Source organism: Pongo abelii, chromosome 6 (assembly GCF_028885655.2).
Source record: "Pongo abelii isolate AG06213 chromosome 6, NHGRI_mPonAbe1-v2.0_pri, whole genome shotgun sequence".
In the NCBI taxonomy this organism is placed as follows: Eukaryota; Metazoa; Chordata; class Mammalia; order Primates; family Hominidae; genus Pongo; species Pongo abelii.
The window spans coordinates 22,894,350-22,911,877 of NC_071991.2; the positions used below are offsets into that span (position 1 = coordinate 22,894,350).

The following is a 17,528-nucleotide window of genomic DNA, read 5'->3' on the forward strand; positions in this document are numbered from 1 at the left end:
TTCCAATATGGTTTATTCGTTAAAATAGGCAGCAGGCCAGATTTGACCCATGGGCCGTAGTTTGTCGACCCCTGATTTAACCACAATGCTTCTTACTCCATTGGAATTCATCCAGATTCCTTTCCATGGCCTAGAAGGTCCATCCTCATCTGAATATTACTTGCTCCTCCAGGGTCTACTATGCTCCAGCCACCCTGACCATCTTTATGGCGCTTCAACACTATGCCATGTCTGTTAACATCTCAGGTCCCTGCCCTTGATATTCTACCCAGCAGGACCAGACCAGATCTTGACCAGATCTTCTTCGAGCTGCCTCAGCTCAAATGTCACCTCCTCAGAGAGGTCTTCACTGCCCACCCCAATAGGTCAGTACCCATTCCAACGCCCATAACTCCTACAGCTCTTTTTATTTTCTTGAAATTACTTATCACCATCTGAAAAAATGTCATTTGTTGCATGTACATAGCCTGCTTCCCCACCAGCACACCACCACTAGAACAGAAGCTCCCCGAGAACAGAGACTGACTTACTCATTCTCCCTTAGTTCCCAGGACCTAGATATGTGCCTGGCACTTAGTAGGGGCTCAAAAAATATCTGTTATCTGAACTGTTATTGCCTCTCGTCTCACTCCCTTCAACTCACTGGTATCTTCACTATCACTAGTCACCTTTCAAAAATACAAATGGGGCCAAACATGGTGGCTCACACCTGTAATTGCAGCACCTTGGGAGCCCGAGGCAGGAGAATCACCTGAACCCAGGAGGGTGAGGCTGCAGTAAGCCATGATCATGTGACTGCAGTCCAGCCTGGGAAACAGAGTAAGATCCTGTCTCAAAAAAAAAAAAAAAATAGCAGTGTGTGGTGGTGCACACCTGTAGTCCCTGCTACTCGAGTGACTGAGGCAAGAGAATCACTGAGCCCAGGAGTCTGAGATTACAGTGAGCTATGACTGCACCACTGCATTCATGCCTGGGCAACAGAACAAGACTCTGTCTCAAAAAAAGAAAAAAGCGCGAAGGGAGCAGGGGCTCATGCCTGTAATTCCAGCACTTTAGTAGGCCAAGGCGGGTGGATCACCTAACATCAGGAGTTTGAGACCAGCCTGGCCAACATAGTGAAACCCCATCTCTACCAAAAATACAAAAATTAGCTAAATATGGTGGTACATGCCTGTAGTCCCAGGTACTTCAGAGTCTGAGGCAGGAGCATCGCTTGAACTCAGGAGGTGGAGATTGCAGTGAGCCGAGATTGTGTCACTGCACTCCAGCCTGGGTCAGAGTGAGACACCATCTCAGAAGAAAAAGTAAAATACAAATGAATCATTGAATCATGTCACTCTCCTGCCTAAAACATTTCTATGGCTCCCCACTGGCTTTAAGATACAAATGCAAATTATGTGGCAAGATCACTACAGCTCTTATCACACCTTCCCACACTCTCCCAGTAGTAGACTCTGAGCTCTAAGTGGCAAGGACCAACTCCTGTTTATCTTTTTATCTCAGGTGATCAGGACAGTATCAGGAACACTGTTGGTGTTCCATGAATACAGAATGAAATCAATCAACAGTAGTACAACAACTACCACAAAGCACAAATCTAATGCAATAACTCAGTAAGTACCCAATTTTAAGGAAATGAAGCAAGATTTTGCACAACACTCGTTTTCTTTTCATTTTTTTTCCCCAAGACACAGTCTTGCTCTGCCACCCAGGCTGGAGTGCAGTGACGCAATTTCACTGTATTTTTAGTAGAGACAAGGTTTCACCATGTTGGCCAGGGTGGTCTTGAACTCCTGACCCAGTGGCCTGCCTGCCTCAGCCTCCCAAAGTGCTGGGATTACAGGTGTAAGCCACCACAATTGGCCTCTTTCTTTTCAAGCTACTTGAGTGAGGGCTATGCTTATAACTCTGGATTTGACTTTGGATTTTGCCACCAAGATTTTACCTGGCAGGCAGTACTTATCACTTTCTATAAGAATGAAGGGAGGAGGCAGGAAGATAAGTCATACAAATCTATTTCCCATGATCAGCTCTGGTAAAAGGGTTAGGAAAAGAGACATAACACGGAGGCTAAAATGCAACTTAGCGATTCTCCACAGATTCCAAGTGTCTACATTCTCTTTGTCATCTATTAGCAAAGAAAACCCAATGCTGGCTGGTTTGCTGTATAAAATAATCTAAGAGATTCAGGATGATCTCACCAATGGAATGTAAATTGTTCCTTCTAGAACAATTTCCATTAGCCCTTTGAAATCCTTCAACATTCATTAATGCCAAAGAGGTTTCACCTAATTTAATCTGATGGGTATGTGACCAGAGTCTTTCTAGGGAATACAGACTCCCAAACTGTTCAGATGGAAAGCAAGGAGGGAATTTATTACTCAAAATTAAAGGGAAATAAAAAGAGGTCAACCTAGAATGTCATTATTCTTGCTTGGTGGGGAGGGGAATGGATTCCAGAGTCATTCCGTGACGTTTACATGACCTCCTTATTAGCATCTAAAAGCTTCCAGTGTTGGATGCAACCAGCTATGTTCTCTTCTAATGTAATAAAATCTGCTTCAGCAAAGCTTATGCAAGGCCATCCCCAGACTGCAGAAATAATAGGCTATAAATTACTGGATTTCCCATTTGATATAATGAAGTATAAGCATGGTCCTGTGTGACCGTTAACCTAAGCCCAGGTAGGACCTTGTTTACTAGAGTATTAGGCATGGGTTGGGGCAATGATTCTAACCAGAGAAACTGGCTTCAGTGAGGGCAGGTTTGCAATCCAAGGCATGGCATGCATAGGACTGGTGAAATTCAGGGTGATTGAAGCAAAAGCTTCAGAACAAGAAAGACCACATCTGGGGGTAGAGCACAAAACTCTCAAGAGATGAATCTTTTTAAGAGTGAGGCAGAGCTACATAGCAGTTTTAGGAGATCTGTTGGTGCCCAGCAAGAGCTCCATACTGGCAATAAGCAGGGATGCATGCTGTAGTCTCAAGAGAGGAGGTTCACAAAAGTAATTCAGACCAACAGCCCAAACTGTGTTCTCTACTAAAAGGAATCAAGGCTCCCTACAGAAATGGCTGACTTCTTGTATGGTGCAGTATACAGATCATGGAACATCTTTTATGCTATCAAAGTCCAAAAAGCCATCAAAGTCCAAAAAGATCACATCAAAAAGACATGAGAGTCAACTTGAAGAGATAATTATTAACCTAAATGAGACGATGTATGCATCCAAAACAATAAATAATAACTGCAATGGTCTAAAATACATCAAATGCAAACAATAATCTATGAGTTCACAATGATATTCAGGAAAAAAACTATTGGTCACTAGAGTAGAGGTTACTAGGTCACTAACTCATTACTCTGAAAAGTGACTTAAAATAGGAGGTAGGGTGGAGAATTTGGTATGTATCCAGTTTTTCCTGTACCAACAAATTTTTAGGGAGATTGAATAAGATGAAACAAATCTGGCAAAATGGAGATAGCTGTTTAATCTAGGGATTGGATACATGGAGGTTCATCTTATTTCTTTTGTGTATATTTGAACCCCCTCCCAAAAAAAGCACAAGACAGAATGCGAGCTAAGCAGCTTAGGGTTTAGGAAAGGCTTCTGCCTACAAGAGACACTAGGATATGAGGGGTAGTTTTAGCCCTGATAAGCTGAGCCAACTGGAGGTATATAGACAGGTGCTAAATTGCAGAGGTATCATGTTGCCCAACACTTGATCAAATCCTAGATCCTAGGTCTGCTTGGTAGCATGTTTCCTAGGTGATGGATCTGAGGCTACCTATAGAACTTCCTTTGCAGTCATAATTGGCTCAGAAACTACAAAACGGCTTGCTCTTGAAAATGGAGCCGTCTTTGTCCATTTCATGCTGCTATAAAAGAATGCCACAGACTGCATAATTTACAAAAAGGAATGAATGAAGGAAGGAAGGAAGGAGAGAGAAAGGAAGAAAAAAGGAAGGAGGGGAAAGGGAAGGGGAAGGGAAAGGGAAAGGAAGGAAGGGAAGGAGAAAAGGAGGGAAGGAGGAAAGGAGGGATGGAGGGAAGGGAGAGAAGGGGAGGGGAGGGGGGGAAGGAAAAGAATGGAGAAAGGAAAGGAAAGGAAGAAATTTATTTTGTACAGTTCTGGAGGCTAGGAAGTCCAAGGTTGAAAGGCCTGCATCTGGTGAGGGTCTTCTTGCTGCATCATCCCATGGCAGGACAAGAGAGTGGGAGAAAGCAAAAGGGACTCAACTCTGTTACAATAAGCCCACTCCTGCGATTACTAAACTATTACCACAATAACATTAATTCATTCATGAGGGCTCTCTTTATTAGGCCCCACATCCCAACTGTTACATTGAGGATTGAGTTTCCAACACATAAACTTCCAACACATTTAAACCATAGCAGAGCCCTTATGTAAATTCAACCAAGAGGAGCTGGGAAAATCAAAGGCATGAGAAAGACAGCAAAGTCTAGCAGAGAAGTATGTGCAGGTTAAGGAAAAAAGTCACAATGAATCCTGTAGTGCAGACTACTTTGTACAAAACACCTAAAAATGATCTCATTAACTCCCCCAACTCACCTGCACCCACATCTAAAGAGCCACACACATGGATCACGAGGTCAGGAGATCGAGACCATCCTGACTAACACAGTGAAATCCCGTCTCTACTAAAAATACAAAAAATTAGCCAGGTGCAGTGGCGAGCGCCTGTAGTCCCAGCTACTCAGGAGGCTGAGGCAGGAGAATGGCATGAACCCGGGAGGCAGAGCTTGCAGTGAGCTGAAATCATGCCACTGCACTCCAGCCTGGGTGACAGAGTGAGACTCTGTCTCAAAAAAAAAAAAAAAAAAAGAGCCATACACAGCACCACCAAAGGCAGCATTCTCCTCAAAACATGAGCTGTGAGAATCCAGGCAGACACCCAATCTCAACAGCTCCAGAACAGCCCCAAGACAGCTCCTCCCTAACCACCACTCAAGTAACCAGCTGGGAAAGTATTCAGAAAACCCAAATCCTGACACACCACTACCAAACAACTTAAAACAGCAAAGAACAACCCATTTAAATAGCAATACCAGCTGCCAGGAACAGTAGGGACAATGAGTAGAGGAAAAGCAGACCTCTTGGGGTCCACCAAGACCCGGTCTCTCAGTGTCAACACTTTCAAATGCAGAATCCATTCATCTCTGAGGCCTGTGGTGCTTGAGTCATGTTGTCCTCAAAGATAAATGAGCAGGCAAGCTGGCTAGAAAACCACTCAAGGTATTACTCTTTAAAGAATCTTTATAGGGTCAAAAAGGAATGGGTCTACATGCTATGTGTATTTCCCACAGATTCTGAAGACGATGTCAGTATACCTTTGCAGATGTGTTTAATACTTTGCAGTCACTTGTATTCCTGCCACTGAGCACCAGTGCTTTTCTAATTTGAACTCATTCCAGCTCACGCTGACCCCAGCTCCGTGGATCTGGTTACCATTAGCCAAGACTGTCATCCATACTGTACATTTTAAAGAGTCCTAAAAACAGCTCTTCCCCTACTCTTCCAAGACAAGTAAAAATGTCTGCCAAAGAAATGGGGAAAAAAGATTCAGAGACAGAATACAATTAACATACTATCAAGAGAGCAAAAAGTGAGGGGAGAAGAGAAACTAGGAAAATCATATGTGACCTCACACCTATTTCCAAAGCTGGGCTACTATCCTTTTGCTTGTGTCTAAATAAGGCACCAATTTTAAGCTGCTACTGGAAAAAAGAAAAAGAGAAAGAAAGAAGCAGGCCCAGGCCAGATCCAGTGGCTCACTCCTGTAATCCCAGCACTTTGGGAGGTCGAGGCGGGTGGATCACCCAAGGTCAGGAGTTCGAGACTAGTCTGGCCAACTTGGTAAAACCCCGACTCTACTAAAAATACCAAAAAAAAAAAAAAAAAAAAAAAAATTAGCCAGGCGTGGTGGTGCATGCCTATAATCTCAGCTACTCGGCAGGCTGAGGCAGAATCGCTTGAACCCGGGAGGCAGAGGTTGCAGTGAGCTGAGGTTGCACCACTGCACTCCAGCCTGGGCAACAAGGGTGAAACTCCATCTCAAAAAAAAAAAAAAAAAAAAAAAAAAGAAAGAAGGTGGTCCAAATCTTACAGTAAAACTTTTAGCATAGAAAATATGCTATGGTGAGAATTCCATTCCCTGGTTACTTACCCCATAGGCTGAAGAGCTGCCTCTACCTCTAAGGATCAGGGCACTCTGTGTTTGATGGCAGAACCTAAGTCAGAATCCAGCACAATCCCTGACAAGTGACAACATCAGGGTGAGTTATCCTGACCTTGACATTGCTTCTCCAGCTCTCCGATTAAAAAAATACATATAAGAACCAAGGAAGAGATCCCTCCTTGCCATCTCAGTTGTTTGAAATCAGCTACTCAAGATCCATTTTGTCGAGATCAACAGCTCCCATGAGAGACTGTGAGGCAGATCTGATCACTCAGAGGGCTAAAGGCAACCTCATAAAACCTGATGATGTGAAAGGAGGATGTAGCTGCTGCTCAGAAACTCCACTAGTCCATCTTGGAAAGAAATAATCTATAAACAGAGTAATTCCCAGTTTCCAATTCTAGGCCTTACAGTTTTGCTGGGTGTCTCTAAGCATTTTTTTTTTTTTTTTTTTTTTTTGGAGATAGTCTCACTCTATCCACCAGGCTGGAGTGCAGTGGTGCAATCCCCACTCACTGCAAACTCCACCTGCTGGGTTCAAGCAATTATCATGCCTCAGCCCCCTGAGTAGATGAGATTACAATTACCCACCACCACACCTGACTGATTTTTGGGTTTTTTTTTTTTTTTTTTTTTGAGACAGAGTCTCGCTCTGTCGCCCAGGCTGGAGTGCAGTGGCACAATCTCGGCTCACTGCAAGCTCTGCCTCCCGGGCTCATGGCATTCTCCTGCCTCAGCCTCCCAAGTAGCTGGGACTACAGGCACCCGCTACCACACCCAGATAATTTTTTTGTATTTTTAGTAGAGATAGGGTTTCACCATGTTAGCCAGGATGGTCTTGATCTCCTGACCTCGTGATCTGCCCACCTCAGCCTCCCAAAGTGCTAGGATTACAGGCGTGAGCCACCGCGCCCGGCCTGACTTTTTTATTTTTAATAGAGGTAGGGTTTCACCATGTTGGCCAGGCTGGTCTTGAACTTCTGACCTCTGGTGATCCACCTGCCTCGGCCTCCCAAAGTGCTGGGATTACAGGCGTGAGCCACCACACTGAGCCTTCTGCTCTTTCTTATTTTGCCCACCTAATGTAAGAAAACTAAGCTAAAATAAATTTTATAACCAAACCAAAATTAAGTTCTCTAGGTGGTATGGCTACTATACTCAGCAGACTTCAACTTCCCTTGACCTAAAAATGGCTATCTACAAGTCACCATCCTCAGAGTACATTTCAGGTGCAAACTAGAATACATCGGTGTACAGTACGAAAGTCCAGAGTCTTTGCTTGAGTAAAACTAGATGCAGCAAAACCGTGGGCTTCGTGCATGATTCGTATTGTAAGAGAGGTCATGGGGAGTAGAATTAAATATGACACCTTCAGCCGGGTGCAGTGGCTCATGCCTGTAATCCCAACACTTTGGGAGGCCAAGGTGGGCAGATCACCTGAGGTCAGGGGTTCCAGACCAGCCAGGCCAACATAGTGAAACCCTGTCTCTACTAAAAATACAAAAATTATCCAGGTGTGGTGGCAGGCACCTGTGATCTCAGCTACTTGGGAAGCTGAGGCAAGAGAATCACTGAAACCTGGGAGACAGAGTTTGCAGTGAGCCAAAATCGTGCCACTGCACTCCAGCCTGGGTGACAGAGCAAAACTCTTGTTTCAAAACAAACAAACAAACAAACAAAAACAAATATGACACCTCTTGACTTACGACCAAAGTTCCTTCTAAACTCAGTTTGGGGCACCATATATCACAAACCAGATGGCAAGAAATTAAATAAATTTTGGTCTTTTTCATGCCATCTCAATTAATTACATCTTGGTCAATTCACAAACATGTTTCAGCAAATGCTGGAGGAGTTTTTCTCTCTTTAGGAGTCCTCTTTCACTTTACCTGCTTAACAAAAGACCACACACACTTAGAAAGAGGATGAAAACAGGGCAGCTTCAGGACATGCTGCATAGGGAAAACTGACTATCCCAAAAAGAGGGCTCTACACCCCCGACAACTCCACAATAGACTGGCTACACACAAATGCCTGAAGGAAGTTTATCAAGAAAATGAACAGTTGACTAGGCGCAGTGGCTCATGACTGTAATCCCAACACTTCGGGAAGCTGAGACGGGTGGATCACCTGAGGTTGGGAGTTTCAGACCAACATGGAGAAACTCCGTCTCTACTAAAAATACAAAAAATCAGCTGGGCGTGGTGGCACATGCCTGTAATCTAAGCTACTTGGGAGGATGAGGTAGAAGAATCTCTTGAACCTGGGAGGCGGAGGTTGCAGTGAGCTGAGACCGCACCATTGCATTCCAGTGTGGGCAACAAGAGTGAAACTCCATCTCAAAAAAGAAAACAAAGAAAAGAAAATGAAGCGTTGGTAAGATCAAGACTTCTGGCCCAAAGGGCCTCCAGCTGTTCTGACCATTTATCAAAAAATCTTAATTTAAATGGAGACACACTGGACTGTGACATGCAATACAAGAACTAAAGCAGCAAAGGGTCTTGATTTGGGTTTCCTTTCCACCCTACACAGCTCCAGTGAATGGAGGTGTGAGCATGCCTGTGGTGCTCCTGACACATCTGGGGTAGTTCCCATTGACAGTGGTCAACCTTTGGGATTTTCTACACATTGCAGGGTCATCGTCCATCTATGCTAACCTAGAATGTCCACATAAAAGCTCCTGTTTAGAGACTGGAGAGAAAATTGTCAAATCTGAAAGCCCATGAACTATCTCAGTCTAGGGAGAACACATGTAGGAAAGACTACAGAATCTGATGTCAGAAGCCTAATTTCAGGTTGACCCATACACCTTTATGATTGTGAGTAATTAACTTACTTTTCAAGGCTCTTTTATTCTCTCATCAATGAGAAAAGTGGACCAAATAGTCTCCCAGATCCCTTCCAATCTTAACATCCTCTGACTTTATGATTAAAGGCTGCAGTGGCTCATGCCTATAATCCCAGCACTTTGGGAGGCTGAGGTGGGCAAATCACCTGAGGTGGGGAGTTTAAGACCAGCCTGACCAACATGAAGAGACCCTGTCTCTACTAAAAATACAGAATTAGCCAGGTGTGGTGGTGCATGCCTGTAATCCCAGCTACTTGGGAGGCTGAGGCAGGAGAATTGCTTGAACCTGGGAGGCAGATGTTGTGGTTAGCCGAGATCACACCATTGCACTCCAGCCTGAGCAACAAGAACAAAACTCTGCCTCAAAAAAAAAAAAAAAAAAAGTGATACCAATAAAGCTAAAACTGTGGCTTAACCCCAATAGGAGCCTGCTGGGATTATGCTAAGCAAAAACTATTCCACACAGAGCCACTCTGACCATGCTCCTCCCTACATCAGCTATCATACAGATATGCACCACTGGTATGAGAACTCCCTTCTACAGAGGACACTGACTGATTCAATAATAGGCTGATTTAGTCATTCAACCAAAAAATATTTACTGAGCACCTTCTAGGTATTTAGGTATACAACAGAACAAAACAGACAAAATCCCTTCCCTCATGGAGCTTACGTTTTAGAGAAAGAGGAAGAGGAGTCAGATATCAAATAGGAAATATGAGTTGAGGATATATTTTATGCAGAGCAGCCTGGAGTCCCTTGATAAGGTGACTTCTGAGCAAAAATCCAAAGCACTGCAGAGTGAGCCATGCAGACACTAGGGGAAGAATGTTCCAGGCAGAGGGAACAGCAAGGCCCAGAGACAGGACGGGGTCAAGCATGCCTGGCATGTTAAAGGAAACACCATGAGCTCAGTGTTTACGCAGAGGAGTAAGAGCAGGAGAGTAGCAGGAAGCAGTGAGACAGGTCGTAGGGGCCAGATCATGTAGAAAACAAAGCCACTGGAGAGTTTGAACAGACAGGTAAACATGTTCTGAATTCCACTGTAAAAGGATTGTTCTAGCTGTTGTACTTAGAGTAGAGTGGGAGGGCAGGGTGGCTCAAGCCTGTAATCCCAACATCTGAGAGGCCGAGGCAAGTGGATCACTCGAGGCCACGACTTCAAGATCAGCCTGGCCAACATGGCGAAACTCTGTCTTTACTAAAAATACAAAAAATTAGCCGGGCCTGGTGGCTCATGCCTGTAATCCCAGCTACTAGGGAGGCTGAGGCAGGAGAATCACTTGAACCCAGGAGGTGGAGGCTGCAGTGAGCCAAGATCAAAACATTGCACTCCAGCCTTGGTGACAAAGCAAGACTCCGTCTTCAATTAAAAAAAAAAAAAAAAGAGAGAGAGAGAGTAGACTGAAAGAGGCAAGCATGGAAACAAGGAAACCAGTTAGGAGACTACGGAGATAATCCAGGTGAAAGATGATGGCAGATGGGTCCAGGGTGGCAGCAGTGAGGAGTGAAGAGGGACAGACTCTGGGATATATTCTGATGTTGAATCAACTGGACACTGGAGGACAGGATGATCTTGGAAAATCTTGGGACTACTGCAGAATGGAATGAAGCCAAATGGCACTAAATTCCAACATATACTGTGAAATCCTGGGATCAGGGATTTGTTCACCTCTGTCACCTACTGTCCCACCCAGTACTTGGCACATAATGGGGATATAAAAATCTTCAATTCTTGAATGAATAAATGTAGAACTGAATATATTACAAAGCCAAAAACCCTGCAGTTTGATAGGTCACTTGGAGACCAAAAAGCATCTGGTACTAGACATATTTTACTAACAATGGATCCCCTCCCCTGAGTAAATCTATTTCTCTTTTTTCTTTTTTTTTTTTGAGACAGGGTCTTGCTCTGTCACCCAGGCTGGCAGTGGTACAATGTTAGCTCACTGCAACCTCTGCCTCCCAAGATCAAGCAATTCTCGTGCCTCAGCCTCCCCAGTAGGTGGGACTACAGGAACCCACCACCATCCCCAGAGAATTTTTTGTGTGTGTATTTTAGTAGAGATGGGGTTTCACCATGTTGCTGAGGGTTGTCTCAAACCCCTGAGCTCAGGCAATCCACCTACTTTGGCCCCCCAAAGTGCTAGGATTACAAGCATGAGCTACCACACTCAGCCTGAATCTACTTCTTTTTATAAAAAAAATTCCCTTTATAACTTATTTCACAGTAGTAAGCAATGAAGCTGATGAACAACTTCACATAAATACAGTTCAAAATCTGAACAACTTGGCCATTTCCCTGAGAGGCCAGATGTAGACAACAAACCTCATACCACCTCAGTAACTTCCAACTAAAATACAGGAATAAATGTTACACAAGTAGTAAGCTCATGTTCTTATAAATAGTAAATCATGTGCCAGGCACCATGGCTCACACCTGTAATCCCAGCACTTTGGGAGGCTGAGGCAGGTGGGTCATCTGAGGTCAGGAGTTGAAGACCAGCCTGGCCAACATGGTGAAACCCCATCTCTACCAAAAACTACAAAAATTAGCTGCATATGGTGGTGCGTGCCTGTAGTCCTAACTACTTGGGAGGCTGAAGCATGAGAATCCCTTGAACCTGGGAGGCAGAGGTTGCAGAGAGCCGAGATCATGCCACTGCACTTCAACCTGGGCAACAGGGCGAGACTCTGTCTCAAAAATAAGATAAAATAAAAATAAAGGCATATACGATGTCACTTACATGGACAGGTGTTCAGGGCTTGTGTGGAGGAGTTGTGGATGAGGACGAAAGTCGACTTGGAGACAATGGAGGCTAACTGGAGTTACTGGATGAAGAAAGGAGGGAAAGAGAGAAAAGGAAAAGGGTAAAGGGAGTGGAAGATTCGCCTCAGTGTAGAGGTCATCTCTGATTGCTGACAAAGGAAAATGTTGGAGAAGGTCTGAAAATATTGCTAAAGGTTGGTAGTTTCAGAAAATCTTGTAATATTTCCTTCACTTTAAAAGAAAACTCAGCATCTCAAAGGTTTAGTAGCAGTTGTTTCTTTTCCCCCATGGATTTCAGAGTAGTTGAACCATTCAGCCACAGAAAATAACTCCAGTATCAACCACATTGGAGTACTACCAATAAAGACATGGGACTCTCCTCCTCTGAGGTCGAGCGCTTCATTCACTTGCTGCTCAGCCTCCTCTTCTACCCATCCTCACCTCCTTTTCTGGAATCTGTTCCTCCCATGGAGGACTTCACAGCCTCCTCACAGAGCCAGGTGCCACCTCCCACTCTTCGAGGCTCCATCACCTGCCTGGCTCCACTGCCTTCTCACGTGTGACCTCTACCTTTCACCAAGCTGAGGACACAGTGCACCCATGGTGTGTTTAAGGAGACAGTTCTGATGGCCACAAAATTCTGTCATGTGGTCTGTGATTTGAATTGTCCTGTCCAAAGACTAATGCATGGTCCATGGTCAGGCCAAGTAAGGTTATGTTAAAATGACAAACCACCAAGCACCTTTAATTCCTTCCAAGATCTTTTATGAGTGGGAGAAAGTCGAGTGCTGTTAGTGATGGCAAGAGTGGAGATTCTCCTTCTGGTGACACTGTTGCACTCTGGTGAGGATGGCAGGTCCAGCACTGCTTCAGCACCCAATCCTTGCAGTGTCTTCTATGGCACTTGCACATTCTTTATGTAATACAGGCTTCACAGTTTCTGCAATCACTGTCACATCTGCCCCTAATGAAAGTGGTGACTGTACTCCTCACAACCTTGAATTTGAGCTTTGTCTTCAGAAATGAAGTTTTCTACAGGTTTCATCATCTTCAGACTAATGCAAACTGAAGATCTACCTCCAGTAATATTTTTCTTTCTCTATTACTTCCCTTAGCAAAAAATGTGTAACTTCCAATCTTAAATTCTTCACCAATGCTTTGACACTTTGGCTAAATCAAAAGCATACTGAGGGCAGGGTGTGGTGGTTCACACCTGTACTCTCAGCACTTCGGGAGGCCGAGGTGAGCGGATCACAAGGTCAGGAGTTTGAGACCAGCCTGGCCAACATGGTGAAATCCCATTTCTTCTAAAAATACAAAAATTGGCCAGCCATGATGGCATGCACCTGTAATCCCAGCTACTCTGGAGGCTGAGACAGAAGAATTGCTTGAACCCAGGAGGCGAAGGTTGCAGTGAGCTGAAATCATGCCACTGCACTCCAGCCTGGGAGACAAAGTGAGACTCCATCTCAAAAACAAAACAAAACAAAACAAACAAACAAAAAAACCCATGCTTAACCTATGAGTTAAGCACTGAGTTTTGTCTTCTCCACTGCAGAACTCCCGGACAAGGATAATTTTCTTACCCTACTACAGAATTTCTCAACCATTTTCCATGCCATAATCCACAAAAAATCTATTTGGCACACTGACTGACCTTAAGTAATTGCCCCAAGGTACTGTGAGAGCTGAAGGAGCAGTATTTCAGGACACACCCATTAACCCAACTTGAGAACATTTATTCACCTTAGTATTCATGAGAATGATTAACTGCACAAATTTGTAAACACCTAATACACACACATAATTCATACTTGATTCCCAACACTTATTTCCTGACAATACAAAACTTCATACTAAATGGCCATTTATTAGTTCTTGGCAGCATAAGTTCCTAAGGTAGTGGATGATCTACAAATTGTGGCCACTTACCCTGACAATGCACAATGGCAAACAAAAAGATGGGAAAGAAAGAAAGGTACACTTAGAGCTCTAATAAAGAAACTAGGCCGGGCACGGTGGCTCATGCCTGTAATCCTAACACTTTGGAAGGCCGAGGTGGGCAGATCACTTGAGGACAGGGGTCCAAGACCAGCCTGGCCAACATGGCAAAACCCCATCTCTACTAAAAATACAAAATTTAGTTGGGCATGGTGGCATGCACCTGGAATCCCAGCTACTCGGAAAGCTGAGGCAGGAGAATTGCTTGAGCCTGGTTGCAGTGAACCTAGATCACACCACTGCACTCCAGCCTGGGTGACAGAGTGAGACTCTGTATCAAGAAAAGGAAGAAAGAAAAAAAAATCTTGGGTTACCCCTACACTGCATCTGTTCATATTGATAAATCACAGAGTGCCTATATTGAGCTTCTGCAAAAGATTTCTTGGGGAGGTGAAAGCAGCAACAGTTCCATCATTTTAAAAGATTAATTTTTAAAAGCTTCAAGATTAATCTGTGCTTTTAAAAAGGATTTCACAACTATCTTACCTGTTGTATTTGTTCTTGGCTGAGTGACTTCAGTTGTATTGTGAGTAAGAAGTTCTGGTCTGTAAAAAGAGTTGATATTAATATTATAATAAAACATTTAGAAGATATTTACAGGTCTTTCTCACACAGCTTTGCACTGCTAACTATTATTATTTAAGAAAGAGTCTCATTCTGTCATCCAGGCTGGAGTGCAGTGGCACAATCTTGACTCACTGCAACCTCTGCCTCCCATGTTCAAGCTATTCTCCTGCCTCAGCCTCCCGAGTAGCTGGGACCGCAAGTTTGCACCACCACACCTGGCTAATTTTTGTATTTTTAGTAGACACAGGGTTTTGCCATGTTGGCCAGGCTGGTCTTCAACTTCTGACCTCAGGTAATCCACGCACCTCAGCCTCCCAAAGGGCTGGGATTACAAGCATGAGCCACTGCACCTGGCCAGTTTTTAAACATAATCCATTTTGCCTTCATTTTACAGTGAAAAAAATTCATTTTGGTGACTTGAATTTTGAAAATAGCAATTTTCAGACATTCAGGTGAGACCACTGGATGTCTCCAAAGTCATCTTTTTTGTAAGATAAATATGCAAAAGTCACATTTCCCCCAAACCAGCTCAATTATATTTCTGAATCTTAAGATGAACTGTCCCACAGCACAGCCAGAAGGTGTTTGCTGTATCATCTTAAACCTTTCCTCTCCCTTATAACTCAGTCCCAACGAATATACACAGATGCACAACCTCAATCAGTAAGCAAGACTCTACCCACTTCAACATTCCTTCCACGAACAGAGAGAGGCCTTCTCTTCCTACCCCCAACACTCAAACTACCCATGTGTTTCCATTCAAAATCAAGCAGAATAACTCTTCTAAAGGGCAGATCCAAAGTATTTTAAGAGGAAACTGCTATGAGACCATTTAATGACTGCCACTGCTTCTGTAGGATCCAAGGCCTTCCTCTGGCCACAAAAGTCTATCTAAGCAATCCCACCACAACCACATGGCACCCCTCACTCCACAAAGAATGGGTAATGTATGTGAAGATGTGAGAGATGTGAGCATATTTGACTCCTCTCTGCCTTTACTCATATTTGAAACACACTGCCTCCCTTCTGGATGCACAAGTGACTGATCTGGGTGTGCCATCCTTGCCTTCTCCCCAAAAAATGTTCAATAAATCTTCATTGCATTTTTCTTAGTATTAAGCCTCCCAAGGACACGGTTCTGCTAGACCCAAATTTGCACATCTGACGCTTATACTAAATAAATGTTTGTTCAATAAATGAATCTAAATGTTAATTTTAATATAAAGAAGTCATGATGAAAGGGGAACAAAAGGCCCATCTTTGTCAAATTAATCTCTCCTTAGGGAAGACAATGAATTTGTTTCTGCAGATTATCATCTTACCTCTTCATAACAAATTTAATTCGATTGCCCTCTTGAAAGATGTTTTCCAGCCTTGGGATTCCATACCATGAGGGTCTTCTGAAAGGAATGTTTTCTGGTAGTCCTTCCACATTCACATGTGCTTCAAATTTTTGGTACGATATAGCCTTGGCTTCAGTGCTCCCCAAGGCTTCAGCTGAACACAACCAAAACGATTCAGAAGATTATGTTTGTGTTGAAATCAGATTTTAGTACATTCCAAAGCAAGGTGCAGGTCAATTTTTTTTTAATTGGAAAAACTCTAGAAACATATTTACCAACTATTGAAACAGACTTAAAGCAAAGGTAAGTATAAATGACCCATCATTAGACAGATCAACGAGACAGAAAATTAACAAGGATATTAAGGACTTGAACTCAGTTCTGGACAAAGCAGACCTAATAGACATCTACAGAACTCTCCACCCAAATCCACAGAATATACATTCTTCTCAGCACCTCATCGCACTTATTCTAAAATTGATCACATAATTGGAAGTAAATGCAAACGCAAAAGAACAAAAATAATAACAGTCTCTCAGACCACAGTGCAATTAAATTAGAACTCAGGATTAAGAAACTCACTCAAAACCACACAACTACATGGCAACTGAACAACCTGCTCCTGAATGACTAGAGGGTAAATAACAAAATTAAGGCAGAAATAAAGAGGTTCTTCAAAACCAATGAGAACAAAGACACAACATACCAGAATCTCTGGGACACATTTAAAGCAGTGTTTAGAGAGAAATTTATAACACTCAAGGCCCATAAGAGAAAGCAGGAAAGACTTAAAATTGACACCCTAACATCAAAATTAAAAGAACTAGAGAAGCAAGGGGAAACAAATTCAAAAACTAACAGAAGACAAGAAATAACTAAGATCAGGGCAGAACTGAAGGAGATAGAGACAAGAAAAACCCTTCAAAAATTCAATGAATCCAGGAGCTGATTTTTTGAAAACATCAACAAAATAGATAGACTGCTAGCCAGACTAACAAAGAGACAAGAATCAAACAGACACAATAAAAAATGATAAAGGTGTTATTACCACTGATCCCACAGAAATACAAACTACCATCAGGGAATACTATAAACACCTCTATGCAACTAAACTAGAAAATCTAGAAGAAACAGATAAATTCCTGGGCACATACACCCTCCCAAGTCTAAAGCAGGAAGAAGTCAAATCCCTGAATAGACCAATAACAAGTCCCGAAATTGAGGCAGTAATTAATAAGTCTACCAACCAAAAGTAGTCCAGGACCAGACAGATTCACAGCCACATTCTAACAGAAGTACAAAGTGGAGCTGGTACCATTCCTTCTGAAACTATTCTAAATAATAGAAAAAGAGGGACTCTTCCCTAACTCATTTTATGAGGCCAGCGTCACCCAGATAAAACCTGGTAGAGACACAACAAAAAAGAAAATTTCAGGCCAATATCCCTGATGAACATCGATGCAAAAATCCTCAATAAAATACTGACAAACCGAATCCAGCAACACATCAAAAAGCTTATCCACCACGATCAAGTCAGCTTCATACCTGGGATGCAAGGCTGGTTCAACATACACAAATGAATAAACGTAATCCATCACATAAACAGAACCAGTGATAAAAACCACATGATTATCTCAATAGATGCAGAAAAGGCCTTCGAAAAATTTCAACACCGCTTCATGCTAAAAACTCTCAATAAACTAGATATGGATGAAACATATCTCAAAATAATAAGAGCTATTTATGACAAACCCACAGCCAATATCACGCCAAATGGGCAAAGTCTGGAAGCATTCCC

At 43.1% G+C, this 17,528-nt stretch overlaps 1 long non-coding RNA gene across 28 annotated transcripts in view; it reads right to left on the minus strand.

Annotated features, from left to right (window-relative positions):
• The window catches only part of LOC129060625 (uncharacterized), a 71,809-nt gene that overhangs the window by 30,478 nt on the left and 23,803 nt on the right, over positions 1-17,528 (minus strand). For 23 of the 28 annotated variants that reach the window (XR_010140673.1, XR_010140665.1, XR_010140664.1 and 20 more), the window contains 4 exons: positions 15,710-15,884; positions 14,307-14,365; positions 11,797-11,881; positions 6,190-6,277 (listed from right to left, as the gene is read on the minus strand). This is a non-coding gene — a long non-coding RNA (uncharacterized LOC129060625). The remainder of the gene's footprint in view (positions 1-6,189; positions 6,278-11,796; positions 11,882-14,306; positions 14,366-15,709; positions 15,885-17,528) is intronic. The other 5 variants (XR_010140657.1, XR_010140666.1, XR_008527458.2 and 2 more) reach the window with 1 other exon arrangement.